Here is a 15,230-nt window from a genome sequence, read left to right as displayed (position 1 = left end):
CACACACTAAGTAGAAGTGGGCTACTCACCCCAGCTAATCAGGAGTCTCTGATCTGGGAGAGTAGAGCTCAAATGTCAAGAGGTATAATCCACAAGGGTGTATAAAAGGGGAGCGCTGAGGCAAGATGAATACACTGACCTGAAATTTTCCCCATGTCCTCCTCAATGTAGTGGGGAGGACAGTCATATTGCACTGAAGTTTTGTTAGATGGGAGATACCCTGTCACCTTTAATAATTTTACTGTGCTCTGAAAGAAACAAATGAAAAAAGGGGCAAAGACTTCTCCCCCCACTTGTAAAGTCATTCTGTAGAAGCCTCCCTTGAACAGCAAAGCCAGCAAATGGAGCAATCAATGTTCCTAATCCCTTGACTTGTCCATAGTTTCCTTCTGATTTAAGCACAAGGACAAATCAGAGTAATCCTACATCAAAGCCCAGCCCTGCACAGCCATTCATCGCTTAGGCCAAGTCTTTCAAATATTTGCTGTTTGGGTTCTGTCTGTTCATGGGATTTTCTCCTTTTCCCCAGAGGACATTATAGGAATTGATGATTTCTTTTAAACTGCATGTTCTAAAAATGAGGAGGCCAACAGCCAAGAAATTGTGGGTGTTTTGCAAACTTCTTTATTCCAAGTTTATGTATAATGGTTATATTTTATCAAACCAAAATTCCTGACTTACTGTAAAAAGCTACAAAGGTATTTATGATGAAAACGACAAATTATTTAAAACTGTAGCTGTCTTGCAAAAGTCCAGGATGCATTTTTTGGGTACTTAAACTTTACACAAGTTCCTTCTTTGATAGGTATCAGAACTATAGAAAAAAACCTTTCCTACTAATTAAGTCAGAGATATCCCTACCTCACCTACACCTGATTCCCCACTGTTACCTGAAGTCTTTATTCCTAGCAAATTAGTATCTGTCACAGATAAAAACTACCTCAAAATGAAGACAAAGCATCATGTAAGACTTGCTCCAAACATAGCAAATGTTCTAATGATATTTTTCCTATAGCTCTCCTTTCAAAAGTAAAAAAAAAAAAAAGTATTCAGAAAAACTTGGAAGGAAATAAAACCAAATGCATATAATAGTTGTTTCTGGGTGATAAGATTATGGTGCAATTTTTTTTGTCTCAGTTTTCTCTATCTTCCAAACATTCAGCAATGAGCATTTATTATACTTTTGTACTCAGAAAACAAAAGATAAGTGAAATTTTAGCCAGCCATACAGAATAAACATTTTTTATCTTCACTCTTTATTCTAAATTTTGGATAAGAAAGTATACCAGGAGATAGATGATAAATATGTAAAAGGTGTTGCTCAAAAGATTTCAGCCAAAGAAATTAGCTGAAAGACCTCACATTCGTTACTGTTGTCTAAGGACAAAGGGGAAGGATTCTTTCTATAGTCTACAACCAAAAGGAAGAAACATTTTCAGAGCATCTACTAAAAGTGCAATACCCCAACCTCATCAGCCTATTTGTATGGATGAGAAAACTGCTTCATACAGTTTGAGCGATTTGTCTGAGAAGAGTTAACGACAGTGAGATCCCCTGACTCCCAAGATCCCACTGTTGCCTCCCAAACCGCACTGTAGGTCACCTGAGTACACTGAGACACAGGGAAAGTCAAGGTTCAAGGTACCAGTAAAAAAGGTATCTCCAGGGTGAGGATCTCATGAAAACTGAAGGAAGATCAGCAGAATAGAAGAAAGGGAGCTGGGGGAGGGAGGAGAGGAGAGGAGGAAAAAGGCAATGATATTGGCCAAATTATATTGTTACTACATTGTGTCATGCATGAATATGTAACAACAATCCCACCATTATGTAGAACTATACTACTCCAATTAAAAATATGGGAAAAAACAAAAAGAGCAGATCATTACAAAAAAAAAAGTACCCAGAGACTGGCTGCCTCCAAAAGCAGTCTCTGTAAGCCTCCAGTATGCTGCCTCTGATCCCTCAGCAACTTATTATCTAGTGAGGGTTGTAAGTGGAAGATGCAAAAAGAAGTCATCATGCGATTCGCTGCATTACCTTTACATTACTGGCTAAGTAAGCACCGAGGATGTGAGGCAGTCATTTCCTCACTGCTGAGCACCCAGGGTTGCCTCTGGTTGCCCGACTATAACACAGCTGTGGTGATCACTTTAGTGCTGTGGCTTTTTCCATGCTGGACTGTTTCTTTAGAGGATTCCCAGAAATGGCATTAACTAGGTCAGAAAATATAAAGCATTTAATGCCTCTTGAAATCTGCTGCCAAAAAGCTTCCCAAAAAAGGTTGTTCCTATTTACAACTGTTGGTTACATAGCAGATCTGTTGCAATGTTCATACATTATAAGTCAAACCGTCTAGAATCTCACCAATGCAAATACAACCTTAGTAATAGCTAACTAGAGATAATTAAATAGCCCTAAGGAAAGTCAACAATTTGATAAATAGGTTTAGTTTTGAGATGCATTTTGTTGAAATTATATGTAGCAGGGGGTCTGGAGTAAGACTGCGTGTCTGGGCTCTAATCCTACCTAGTAGCTCTCATCTAGAAAAGATGTCACAAAGTGTGATTTCACAAGACTCAGTTTTCTCATCTGTGAAATGAAGTAGCAGATTTTATCCTCATAGAGTTGTTGTGAGGACTAAATGAATGGATACAACCAACATCTAACACATAGTATGTGCTCATTTTAGTTGTGCAGCTACTGTATCATTAAAGGGAAGAAGAGGTCACTTAAGTTTGGTAGAAGGAATTTAAACTCCATGGTGGCATTCACTAGTGTCTTAGATATTTGTGTTTCCCCTAAGACTAGGTATAGTCTTTCTGGCTGATACTTTGAATACACGAGGTCTTATGTCTTTTACCACTGTTAAAAAAATAAAACGAAATTATCAGCCATTATCACTGGTTTTGGGAAATAGTCTGTCTTTTGCAAAAAGAACCACAAACTTTAACATGATACATGTTCTTTCCCCTAGTATTGTTTAAAATACTTATAATAATATTCCATTATTATCATACGGTGTTTATTAGGTGTCAGACACCCTGTAAGAAATTCACACTTCAATTCCTTTAATCCTCCAATGAATACCATGAGGTAGGCGGTATCTTCCAATTTTATAAATGAAAACTAATGAAGAAAAGAGATTATGAAACTTGCACAAGGTCCCAAAGCAGTAGGAAGCCACACCAGGATGTGACCCCCAGAACAGTGAGTTCTAGAGTCAGTGCACTGGACCAACACAGCATGCATACCATGCTACACAGAGAGAAAAGAATGGCCAGAGAGCTGATTTGGGCTTGTTTTACAGAGATGGTATGCTATAAAAGGCCTTACTTTAAGTTGATAAGAATGTAGTTGAGTTTATAGTTCAGCTCTAAATAGACTTAGGTAGATGACTAAGGTATGGCAAAGCAAAGTTCCAAAGGAGATTAAATTATTGTATTGTTGGGCAGTCCATCATAAGCAGTAATCTTCTGTTGGGCTTTTCTTTCCATTCAAAAAAGTTGAAAGATACTACAATTTTTAACTGCCAAAACTGCCTTTAAATCTCTAACATAAACCTATAACCTTTACGCTGAGTTAATGCCAACAATTTGCTGGCAGATGATAACACAGCTATAAAGTCACTTTTTTAAAAACAAATAGGTGGTAGTGTTAATAAATGAGTTTTAAATGATATCATCAGTTTTCCTCTTTTCTCTAATTAACCATTCGTATACCCACTGTGGAAACCTATCAGCAAAGAGAAAAGATGTTCAGCTTGCTATTCTCCCTGGCAGCAGAATAGTGATTTTAGTTGTTTCTGATTCAAATCCACCTTTAAAACAGTAACAAATTTTAAGGAATTGTTTTTATCTGTTTTAATTGATTGTTTCTCAGTACATTAGAAAAATCTATTACTATGATTCACACTTAAGTCAATATAGTGAATATAGGAGAAAAAAAACTCAATAGATTCAGAAAATGTATTTAAAAAAAATCAATACCCATTCAAGGCAAGAATTCTTGCCAATCGCTATATGAAAGGTTATTTCTTCAATTTGATAAAAGGGTTCCTAACCATATCTTATATCATGAAACCAGAGAAACAGTTCTTTCAAAGTCAAGAAAAAGACAAAGATACTAGCTATGACTGCTAAAACTCAACACTATACTGGAAATGCCATATAGGGCAATAAGATAAGAAAAATAAAAGAAAATGACTAGAAAGGAGAAATGAAACTGTCATCGTTTGCTCATGATATGAGAAGACATTCTGAATACAAACTATTGCAACCAATGAGAGCTCATCAAGATTGCCAGATAAAAAATTCAATACATTAAATTTAACTGAGTTTTTATATGTTAGCTATAAATATTAGTAAAATAAGATTCAAGCATGGTAGCACATGCTTGTAATCTTAGTCACTGAGGAGGCTGAGACTGGAGGATTAGAAGTTAGAGGCCAGTCTCAGCAATTTAGTGAGGCCCTAAACAACTTTGAAAGATCCTGTCTCAAAAGAAAAAAAAAAAAAGGAGGGAGTGGGGAGCTAGGTGGGATGGAGATGTAGCTCAGTGGTAAAAGCAACCCTGTGTTTAATCCCCAGTAACAAAATAAGAATTGTAATACCATTTATATAGCAAAAATTAAATGTATCATAAAAGAAATGGTGTATAAAATTTTACATGTTAATGGAAAGAGAATTAGCTACAAAAAATAATTCTCTCCAAACTGTTTTTTTATGGAACTTAAGAAACTTCTTTAAGTATCATAAGGAAGAGTCAGAGTAAGAATAGCTAAGCAAACAAAGAAGTACAGTAATTAGAGAGGATGTTCACTTTCTGGACTGCCAACTTACTACAGGTGGACATTCCTAATCTGAAAATTTGAAATTCAAAATGCTACAAAATCTGGAACTTTTTGAACACTGACATTTGAGCACAATTATTCCTATTCTAACTATGAACATCACTAGTACAGTCTTCCTTAGGCTACAAAAGTTTTGTGGTACAAAAAATAAATCAAAAGATACTAATGGAACATTCTTTTTGTATTAATAAAGCATTTGGTAGGAATGTTTGTTACTTTTATTTTTTTTTTTTGCGGTGCTGGGGATCGAACCCAGGGTCCTGTGCTTGTAAGGCAAGCACTTTACCAACTGAGCTATCTCCCCAGCCCTATTTGTTACTTTTCAAGGAACTATGTTGAGTGGTAATAAGGGTTCACAATTTTCATTTTGATAACATACTTGTCTTGCTGCAAAATGAACAAAATTTAAAACTACTGATGTAACAATGGAAATGGAATAAAGGAAGAATGCTACCTCATGAGAAGGATGAGTCAACAAGATAAGGCCCTTGGGGAAAGGAAACAAACAGGTAACTTTTAGACTTTTAGTTTAAATGAATGAGGCTGTGTTATCAACTTCCCTCCCCCGCGCTGGGGACTGAACCCAGGGCTGTAGGCTCCCAAAGTGAGCGCTCTGCAAATGAGCTATGCACCCTGCCCTGGCACCAGAGCTTTTAATAAACTCCTTGAGGCTTTCTAGTCTTATGAGGTTTGGCAAAACCTTCTCTTAAAGATTCCACACAGCTTTATAATACTATGGAAAAAATTTTGAATGGTATTGATAATTATCTAATTACCAGAAAGGTTAATAAGTATATTTCTACTGTATACATATTCATGACTACATAAACACTGACACTGGACAAGGAACTCTAAATATAAAAGTAGACCCTAGCTTAGAAAGGGAAATGAACTGAGAATTTCATTGTGTGAATTACCTTCACTAAGTATTGACAAATGTATCCTATCCTTTAATTTCATCTTCTACAACTGAACTAAGTAAGTACACATTACTGTCATCATTTTAATCACAGAGGCCCAGGATCACACAGCTAATAACACACTGAATTTGCACATGAACCGTAAGTTCTAAATACTTCTTAAATGATTCCACTAAAATATCAGGAATCAGAAACTACACGATAATGTATGATATAAAGAGCAACAGATTCACTTTAGAGATCATGGTTAGAGGGGAAAGAAAAGGAAAATCTAAGCACCTTAGTAATAAAACTGACTATAGGTTTCTTAGTCATCTAACCTCTTCCTCAGTACTGTGTGTCATACATACTGCTATCTAACACCTGCTAGAATACTTGTGTGGAACAGACAGAAGGGAGAGTTATCCAGTTTGTTAATTAAAATTACTGCCACAGTTATTTCCACATCCCTGACAAGTTGTACATTAGCACATTTAGCATTTTTAAAACATGGTACTTCCTAATGATAAAACCATAAAGATTTTAATCTTAGACTTTTTTTTTTAACATAGTTCTGCTTATACCCATTAGACTTTTAGCGTCCACAAAAAAAATTATAATATCTTGGAGAGGTTAAAGAGAACTTTGAACTCAAAATGGATAAAACTAAATGGAAGACCTAAAACAATGAAAGTTCTGGAAAAGCACTACTCACTAAAAATAAAATGCACACCATGTACTTCATTTTAGATTTTGTAATGGTCAAATTAGAAAAGTAAAAAGGAACAGGTGAAATTAACTTTAGAACATTTAACTCAATTTATCTACATTATCATTTCAACATATAATCAATATAAAATATTGACACATTTTACATTACTTTTTTGTAATGTCTTCAAAATCTAAAGTGAACTTTATGCTTAGTGTATTTCAATTCAAATACAAATTTTTCATCTGAAATAACCTGATCTATGCTTACATTCCATAAAATTTACTTCAAAGAGTAGATCCATTTACACAGGTTCATGTAAACACACTGAAAATTTTCTCAATAACTGAATTATCGGGGCGGGCCAAGATGGCGGACTAGAGGGCGGCTGCATTTCACGCTGCTCCAGGACACAAGATTCAAAAGAGGAGATAGTGAGAGACTTGGGACCGACTCAAAGCCGCCGGGTGAGTCTCTCCTGTTGGGGAGGCGTCCCGGATGGGGCGGTAGCCCCGGAACGCAGGGAATTTGTGAAGTGGAGTTGCTCGGCGAGATGCCCCTCCCCCCGCTGGAGCGGTAAACACGGACAACTGGGATCATCGTAGAGGAGGCGGCTCAGCATAGCGCTTGGACTCGAGCAGCCGCTGGGGCTCCGGGTGGCTGCCTGGGGAGGAGCTGCGTGGCGAGCTGTTTGGACCCAGAGTGACCGCTTCCGAACACCGGGGGGTTGCCCGGAGGAGGAAGAGAGGCCCGGCGGGTCGCTTGGGTCTAGGAGTGACTGCATCAGAGCCACGGGCGGTTGCCAGAGGAGGAGCTGCGTGATGAACTGTTTGAACTCAGAGCGAGCGCTCCTGAGTGCCGGGAGGTTGCCCGGAGGAGGAGGAGGAGGAGCGCGGCGTGTTGCTTGACCTGGGAGTGACTGCATCAGAGCGGTTGCCAAAGGAGGAGCTGCGTGACGAGCTGTTTGAACTCGGAGCAGCTGCTCCAGAACACTGGTGGCCTGCCTGGAGGAGGAGAGCGGTGGGACGCTTAGCCTGGGAGTGACTGCATCAGAACCACAGGCGGTTGCCAGAGGAGGAGGCGAGTGGTGAGCTGATTGGACTAAAAGCAATCGCTCCTGAACACCGGTGGCCTGCCTGGAGGAGGAGCGTGGTGAGTCACCTGGTCTCGGAGCCACCGTTCCTGAACACCTGGGGGGCTACCCCAAGGAGGAGGAGGAGGAACAGGGCGGGTCACTTGGACTTGGAGTGACTGCCTAGGGCTACGGGTGGTTGGCGGGAGGAGGAGACCCGAAGTGAGTTGTTTGGATTCCTAGTGACTGCGTCGGAAACCGGGCGGCTGTCCGGAGGAGGAGGTGTGTGGCGGGTCTCTGTGTCTCGGAGCTATTGTACGGGGCTACAGGTGGTGGCTCAGGGGAGGGGCTGCATAGCCAGGCGATTGGTGCAGAGCAGGGTCCCAGGAGCTAGGTGGCTTCTTGCTGGAAGAGCCGCACAGAGACACGCCTAGGGGCGGAGCGAAGTTTCCAGGGCGGCGGGCAGATTCTCTGGGAGAGGCAGCCTAAGGAGACTCGCCTGCGAAGGGTGAGGCTCCCAGGCCCAGGACGTAGGTCCGGGCCCCTGGGATCGTTGCAGAAGAAGGCAGCCCAGCCCAGGTGGTAGTTGTAGATTGAGGGGAACCTCTAGGAGGGCAACTGACTAGCGAGACGTCCCCACCGAGTGACTCTTCCCGGCCGGGGGAGGTTTTCCCACAGGGACGGTAAAGCCAGAGACATAGGCACAAACAGGCCTTGCCTCAGCCCACAGTCTACTTCCCCATTGGATGACCATTGGTCAACAAGTGGAGGCACCTCCGCCCACTAGCAGGGAATATACGCCACCTGAGGGTTACCACACCTAGAGAGGCAGCTTCTTCGTGGAGCTCTGCATTATCAACCTCCTCCAAGACTTCAGGCTACTGAAGGATAAGAGGGGATATACTAGCAATCTTCAGGGACATTATAAGTTGATAGAGGAAATCTGCAATATCTTAATGACCCACTGATCCCTGAACAATATGAGAAAACAAGGGAAGAAAATGCCCCAAACAAATCTAGATGCTACATCAATAAAATCCAACGACAGCATGGCAGAAGAAATGACAGAAAGGGAGTTCAGAATGTACATAATTAAATGATTAGGGAAGCAAATGATGAGATGAAAGAGCAAATGCAGGCATTGAACGATCGCACCAATCGACAGTTAACAGAGCAAATTCAGGAAGCAAAAGATCATTTCAATAAAGAGTTAGAGATATTGAAAAAAAACCAAACAGAAATCCTTGAAATGAAGGAAACAATAAACCAAATTAAGAACTCCATAGAAAGCATAACCAATAGGATAGAACAGCTGGAAGACAGAACTTCAGATATTGAAGACAAAATATTTAACCTCGAAAACAAAGTTGAACAAACAGAGAAGATGGTGAGAAATCATGAACAGAATCTACAAGAACTATGGGATATCATGAAAAGGCCAAATTTGAGAATTATTGGGATTGAGGAAGGCTTAGAGAAACAAACCAAAGGAATGAACAATCTATTTGAAGAAATAATATCAGAAAATTTCCCAAATCTGAAGAATGAAATGGAAAATCAAGTCCAAGAGGCTTATAGGACTCCAAATACACAAAATTACAACAGACCCACACCAAGGCACATTATAATGAAAATACCTAACATACAAAATAAAGACAGAATTTTAAAGGCTGTGAGAGAAAAGAACCAAATTACATTCAGGGGGAAGCCAATACGGATATCAGCAGATTTTTCAATCCAGACCCTAAAAGCTAGAAGGGCCTGGAACAACATTTTTCAAGCTCTGAAAGAAAATGGATGCCAACCAAGAATCTTATACCCAGAAAAACTTACCTTCAAATTTGACGATGAAATAAGATCATTCCATGATAAACAAAAGCTAAAAGAATTTACAAAAAGAAAGCCAGCATTACAGAACATTCTCAGCAAAATATTTCATGAGGAAGAGATAAAAAACAAAGAAGCAAATCAGCAAAGGGAGGAATTATCCTAAAGGAACTGTCAACTAAAGGAGGAACCAAGATGTGTCAAAAATTTTAAATATGAACCAAATGACTGGGAATACAAATCATATCTCAATAATAACCCTGAATGTTAATGGCCTGAATTCATCAATCAAAAGACATAGACTGGCAGATTGGATTAAAAAGAAAGATCCAACAATATGTTGCCTGCAAGAGACTCACCTCATAGAAAGAGATACCCATAGACTAAAGGTGAAAGGATGGGGAAAAACATACCATGCACATGGGCTCAGCAAAAAAGCTGGAGTATCCATCCTCATTTCAGATAATGTGGACTTCAAGCCAATGTTAGTCAGAAGGGATAAAGAAGGACATTTCATACTGCTTAAGGGAAGCATAAATCAGCAAGATATAACAATCATAAACATCTATGCCCCAAACAGTGGCTCATCCATGTATGTTAAACAAATCCTTCTCAATTTTAGAAACCAAATAGACCATAACACAATAATACTAGGTGATTTTAACACGCCTCTCTCACCACTGGACAGATCTTCCAAACAAAAATTGAACAAAGAAACCATAGATCTCAATAACACAATCAATAATTTAGACTTAACAGACATTTATAGAATATACCATCCAACCAAGAGCAAATACACTTTCTTCTCAGCAGCACATGGATCCTTCTCTAAAATAGACCATATATTATGCCACAAAGCTAATGTCAGCAAATACAAGAAGATAGAGACACTACCTTGTATTCTATCAGATCATAATGGATTGAAGTTACAAATTAATGAAAGAGTAAAAAACAGAAACTACTCCAACACCTGGAGATTAAACAATATGCTACTATATGATGAATGGATAACAGAAGATATTAGGAAGGAAATTAAAAAATTCTTAGAGGTAAACGAGAACAAAGAAACAACATATCAAAATCTCTGGGACACTATGAAAGCAGTACTTAGAGGAAGATTTATTTCATGGAGCGCATTTAATAAAAGAAGTAAAACTCAAAAAATAAATGACCTAACACTACAGCTCAAAGCCCTAGAAAAAGAAGAACAGACCAACACCAAAAGTAGTAGAAGACAGGAAATAGTTAAACTGAGAGTTGAAATCAACGAAATTGAAACGAAAGAAACAATACAAAAAATTGACAAAATAAATAGTTGGTTCTTCGAAAAAATAAACAAAATTGATAAACCTTTAGCCACACTAACAAAGAGAAGACGAGAGAAAACCCAAATCACTAAAATTCGGAATGAACAAGGAAATATCACAACAGACACGACCGAAATACAAAACATAATTAGAAGCTATTTTGAAAATCTATACTCCAACAAAATAGAAAATTTCGAAGACATCAACAGGTTTCTAGAGACATATGAATTGCCTAAACTGAACGAGGAGGACATACACAATTTAAATAGACCAATTTCAAGTAATGAAATAGAAGAAGTCATCAAAAGCCTTCCAACAAAGAAAAGTCCAGGACCAGATGGGTTCTCAGCCGAGTTCTACAAAACTTTTAAAGAAGAACTCATTCCAATACTTCTCAAAGTATTCCAGAAAATAGAAGAGGAGGGAACTCTCCCAAACTCATTCTATGAAGCCAATATTACCCTGATTCCTAAACCAGACAGAGACACATCGAGGAAAGAAAATTTCAGACCAATATCCTTAATGAACATCGACGCAAAAATTCTCAACAAAATTTTAGCAAATCGCATACAAAAACATATTAAAAAGATAGTGCACCATGATCAAGTGGGTTTCATCCCAGGGATGCAAGGTTGGTTCAACATCAGAAAATCAATAAATGTCATTCACCATATCAATAGACTTAAAGTCAAGAATCACACGATTATTTCGATAGATGCAGAAAAAGCATTTGATAAAATACAGCACCCCTTCATGCTCAAAACACTAGAAAAAATAGGGATAGTGGGAACATTCCTTAACATTGTAAAGGCCATCTACGCTAAACCCATGGCTAATATCATTCTAAATGGTGAAAAACTGAAAGCATTCCCTCTAAAAACTGGAACAAGGCAGGGATGCCCTCTTTCACCACTTCTATTCAATATCGTCCTTGAAACTCTAGCCAGAGCAATTAGACAGACCAAAGAAATTAAAGGGATATGAATAGGAAAAGAAGAACTCAAACTATCCCTATTTGCTGATGATATGATGGTATACTTAGAGGAACCAGGAAATTCCACCAGAAAACTTTTAGATCTCATAAGTGAATTCAGTAAAGTAGTGGGATATAAGATCAATGCACATAAATCTAAGGCATTTTTATATATAAGCGATGAATCTTCAGAAAGAGAAATTAGGAAAACTACCCCATTCACAATAGCTTCGAAAAAAATAAAGTATTTGGGAATCAATCTCACAAAAGAGGTGAAAGACCTCTACAATGAGAACTACAGAACACTAAAGAAAGAAATTAAAGAAAACCTTAGAAGATGGAAAGATCTCCCATGTTCTTGGATAGGAAGAATTAATATTGTCAAAATGGCCATACTACCAAAAGTGCTATACAGATTCAATGCAATTCCAATTAAAATCCCAATGATGTACCTTACAGAAATAGAGCAAGCAATTATGAAATTCATCTGGAAGAATAAAAAACCCAGAATAGCTAAAGCAATCCTTGGCAGAAAGAGTGAAGCAGGGGGTATCGCAATACCAGATCTTCAACTCTACTACAAAGCAATAGTAGAAAGGTGGATCAATGGTACAGAATAGAGGACACGGACACAAACCCAAATAAATACAATTTTCTCATACTAGACAAAGGGGCCAAAAATATGCAATGGAGAAAAGATAGCCTCTTCAACAAATGGTGCTGGGAGAATTGGAAATCCATATGCAACAGAATGAAACTAAACCCATATCTCTCACCATGCACGAAACTAAACTCAAAATGGATTAAGGATCTCGGAATCAGACCAGAGACCTTGCATCTTATAGAAGAAAAAGTAGGTCCAGAGCTTCAACATGTCGGCCTAGGACCAGACTTCCTCAACAGGACTCCCATAGCACAAGAAATAAAAGCAAGAATTAATAACTGGGATAGATTCAAACTAAAAAGCTTTCTCTCAGCAAAGGAAACTATCAGCAATGCAAAGAAAGAGCCTACAGAGTGGGAGAAAATCTTTGCCAATCATACTTCAGATAGAGCGCTAATCTCCAGAATCTATAAAGAACTCAAAAAACTCTACACCAAGAATGTAAATAATCCAATTGACAAATGGGCTAAGGAAATGAATAGACACTTCACAGAAGAAGATATACAAGCAATCAACAAACATATGGAAAAATGTTCAACATCTCTAGTAATAAGAGAAATGCAAATCAAAACCACCCTAAGATTCCATCTCACCCCAATTAGAATGGCAATTATCAAGAATACAACCAACAACAGGTGTTGGCGAGGATGTGGGGAGAAAGGTACACTCTTACATTGCTGGTGGGGCTGCAAATTAGTGCAGCCACTCTGGAAAGCAGTGTGGAGATTCCTTAGAAAACTTGGAATGGAAACACCATTTGACCCAGCTATCCCACTCCTTGGCCTATACCCAAAGGACTTAAAATCAGCATATTACAGAGATACAGCCACATCAATGTTCATAGCTGCTCAGTTCACAATAGCCAGATTGTGGAACCAACCTAGATGTCCTTCAATTGATGAATGGATAAAGAAAATGTGGTATATATACAATGGAATATTACTCAGCCATAAAGAACGATAAAATTATGGCATTTGCAGGCAAATGGATGAAACTGGAGAATATCATGCTAAGTGAGATAAGCCAATCTCAAAAAACCAAAGGAAGAATGATATCGCTAATAAGTGGATGATGACACATAATGGGGGGTGGGAAGGGTTAGTGTTGGGGTTGGAGTTGGGTTTAGGGAGGGGGGCAGGAATGGAGGAAGGAAGGACTGTATAGATGGAGGGGAAGGGTGGGAGGGGAGGGGGGGAAGGGAAAAAATGGCAGAATGAATCAAACAACATTACCCTATGTAGATTTATGATTACACAAATGGTATGCCTTTACGCCATGTACAGACAGAGAAACAACATGTATCCCATTTGTTTACAGTTTTATAATAAAAAAAAAAATAACTGAATTATCAGTTTTTTTATTTTATGCTGGGGACTGAACCCATGGCCTCAAGCATGCTAGGCCTTCCCTATACCACTGAGCCACACACCCCCACTGAGTGAATAAGACAACCTAAAGATCTGAAGGAAGAACTTGAAAACAGAAAATTAGAAAAACCACAACTCTACGACTTCCTAAGAGCACAAACAACACATTAAGGCGAGCAAAATATCTGAGCAGGTACTTGTTGAAGATTAAGGACGGCAAATGAAATGAGGCCCAAACAACAACTCTTAGAGAAGTACAAATTAAAACCACATGAGACACAACTACATCCTATCAGGTCAAAATTAAAAAGACTTACCATTAGCCCAAAAGCTTAGGGTCATCCTTGGTGCAAGCATACAGTGGAAATATTCCACTGTATGAACGTACCACAGTTCGTTTATCCACTCACAAAGTGATGGACATTTGGCTTGGTGCTAGTTTTTGATGATTATGAATAAAGTTGTTTAAACATTTACATACAGGTTTTTGAGGGGGCTTACAATTTTATTTCTCTTGGGTAAATAAAAATGGAATCGTTGAATTATAAGGTAAATATGTTTAACTTTATAAGAAACTATCAAACTGTTTCCCAAAGTGGAAATTTAGTTTTGACTTAAAGACACCAGAGTCAGTTTTTACTGCGGGACTGCATGCATCCAACATCTCATTTAACCTTGGCATAAACCTTGGCAGTTCTAATTTTGTCTCTAAGGTAGTGTTAGCCTGAATGAAAACCTAAACTCTTTGGGGCTCAATTTTCTCATCTGATTACTGAGATTTAACTAGATTATTTCTAAGCTTTTTTCTGACACAAAAATATTGTTTCTCGTTATTTCATCAATTCTCTGGGTCAACCAAAACTTGTTTTTTTTTTTTATATGATCAAGACATGTCTGTGGCACTGTATTCTGTTAAAACTGACCTTCTGAAAATGTAAGAAATTGTACAATGAACAAGCTAAAGGAATCAGATCAAATGATCAAAATACTTTTTCTTAAGAATGAAGAACTTAGTTTTTCCAGAGCTTGAAAATTTTTTTTCTGCCCAACAGACTTAAGTCATTGCTATCAGTGACTGAGGCTCATCTGGAGACATTCCATGCCCTAATAGGATATATGAAGTTTTTGATGTGGCAGGAAAAAGGAAGGGCACACACTACTGAAATAGGATCCTTGCCTTATATCACACCATTCTGACTTATTGGCTTCCAGTGACCCAAATTTGCCTATTTTGAAACTATTACCCCTGCATCTTTGGGCCAGGCCTTCTAACATTCAGACACTTCTATAAATAAACTTCAGTTTTATTTGGTAATCTGTCACTTCCTTAAATATTTCATATCTTGAGACTTTATGTTGCAGGAGAGGTGTTAAATGTGCTAGTCATATTCTCTGTCAAACTGACTACATGACTGGACAAAACAGATAATTTTCTACTTAGGCAGAAAATATGTAGCATGCATGATGAACACTAGGTATCACATATAGCACTTCCTATTTTTTGAGACAGAGCCATAATAAGTGCACCAGGCTGGTCTCAAAACTGTCATCCTCCTGCCTCAG

At 38.4% G+C, this 15,230-nt stretch overlaps 1 protein-coding gene across 3 annotated transcripts in view; it reads right to left on the bottom strand.

Moving 5' to 3' along the window:
* The window catches only part of Ints9 (integrator complex subunit 9), a 105,561-nt gene that overhangs the window by 74,763 nt on the left and 15,568 nt on the right, over positions 1-15,230 (bottom strand). The window lies entirely within an intron of this gene.

This window comes from Sciurus carolinensis, chromosome 4 (genome assembly GCF_902686445.1).
Source record: "Sciurus carolinensis chromosome 4, mSciCar1.2, whole genome shotgun sequence".
NCBI lineage: Eukaryota > Metazoa > Chordata > Mammalia > Rodentia > Sciuridae > Sciurus > Sciurus carolinensis.
This window is presented reverse-complemented; position numbering and strand designations above follow the sequence as displayed.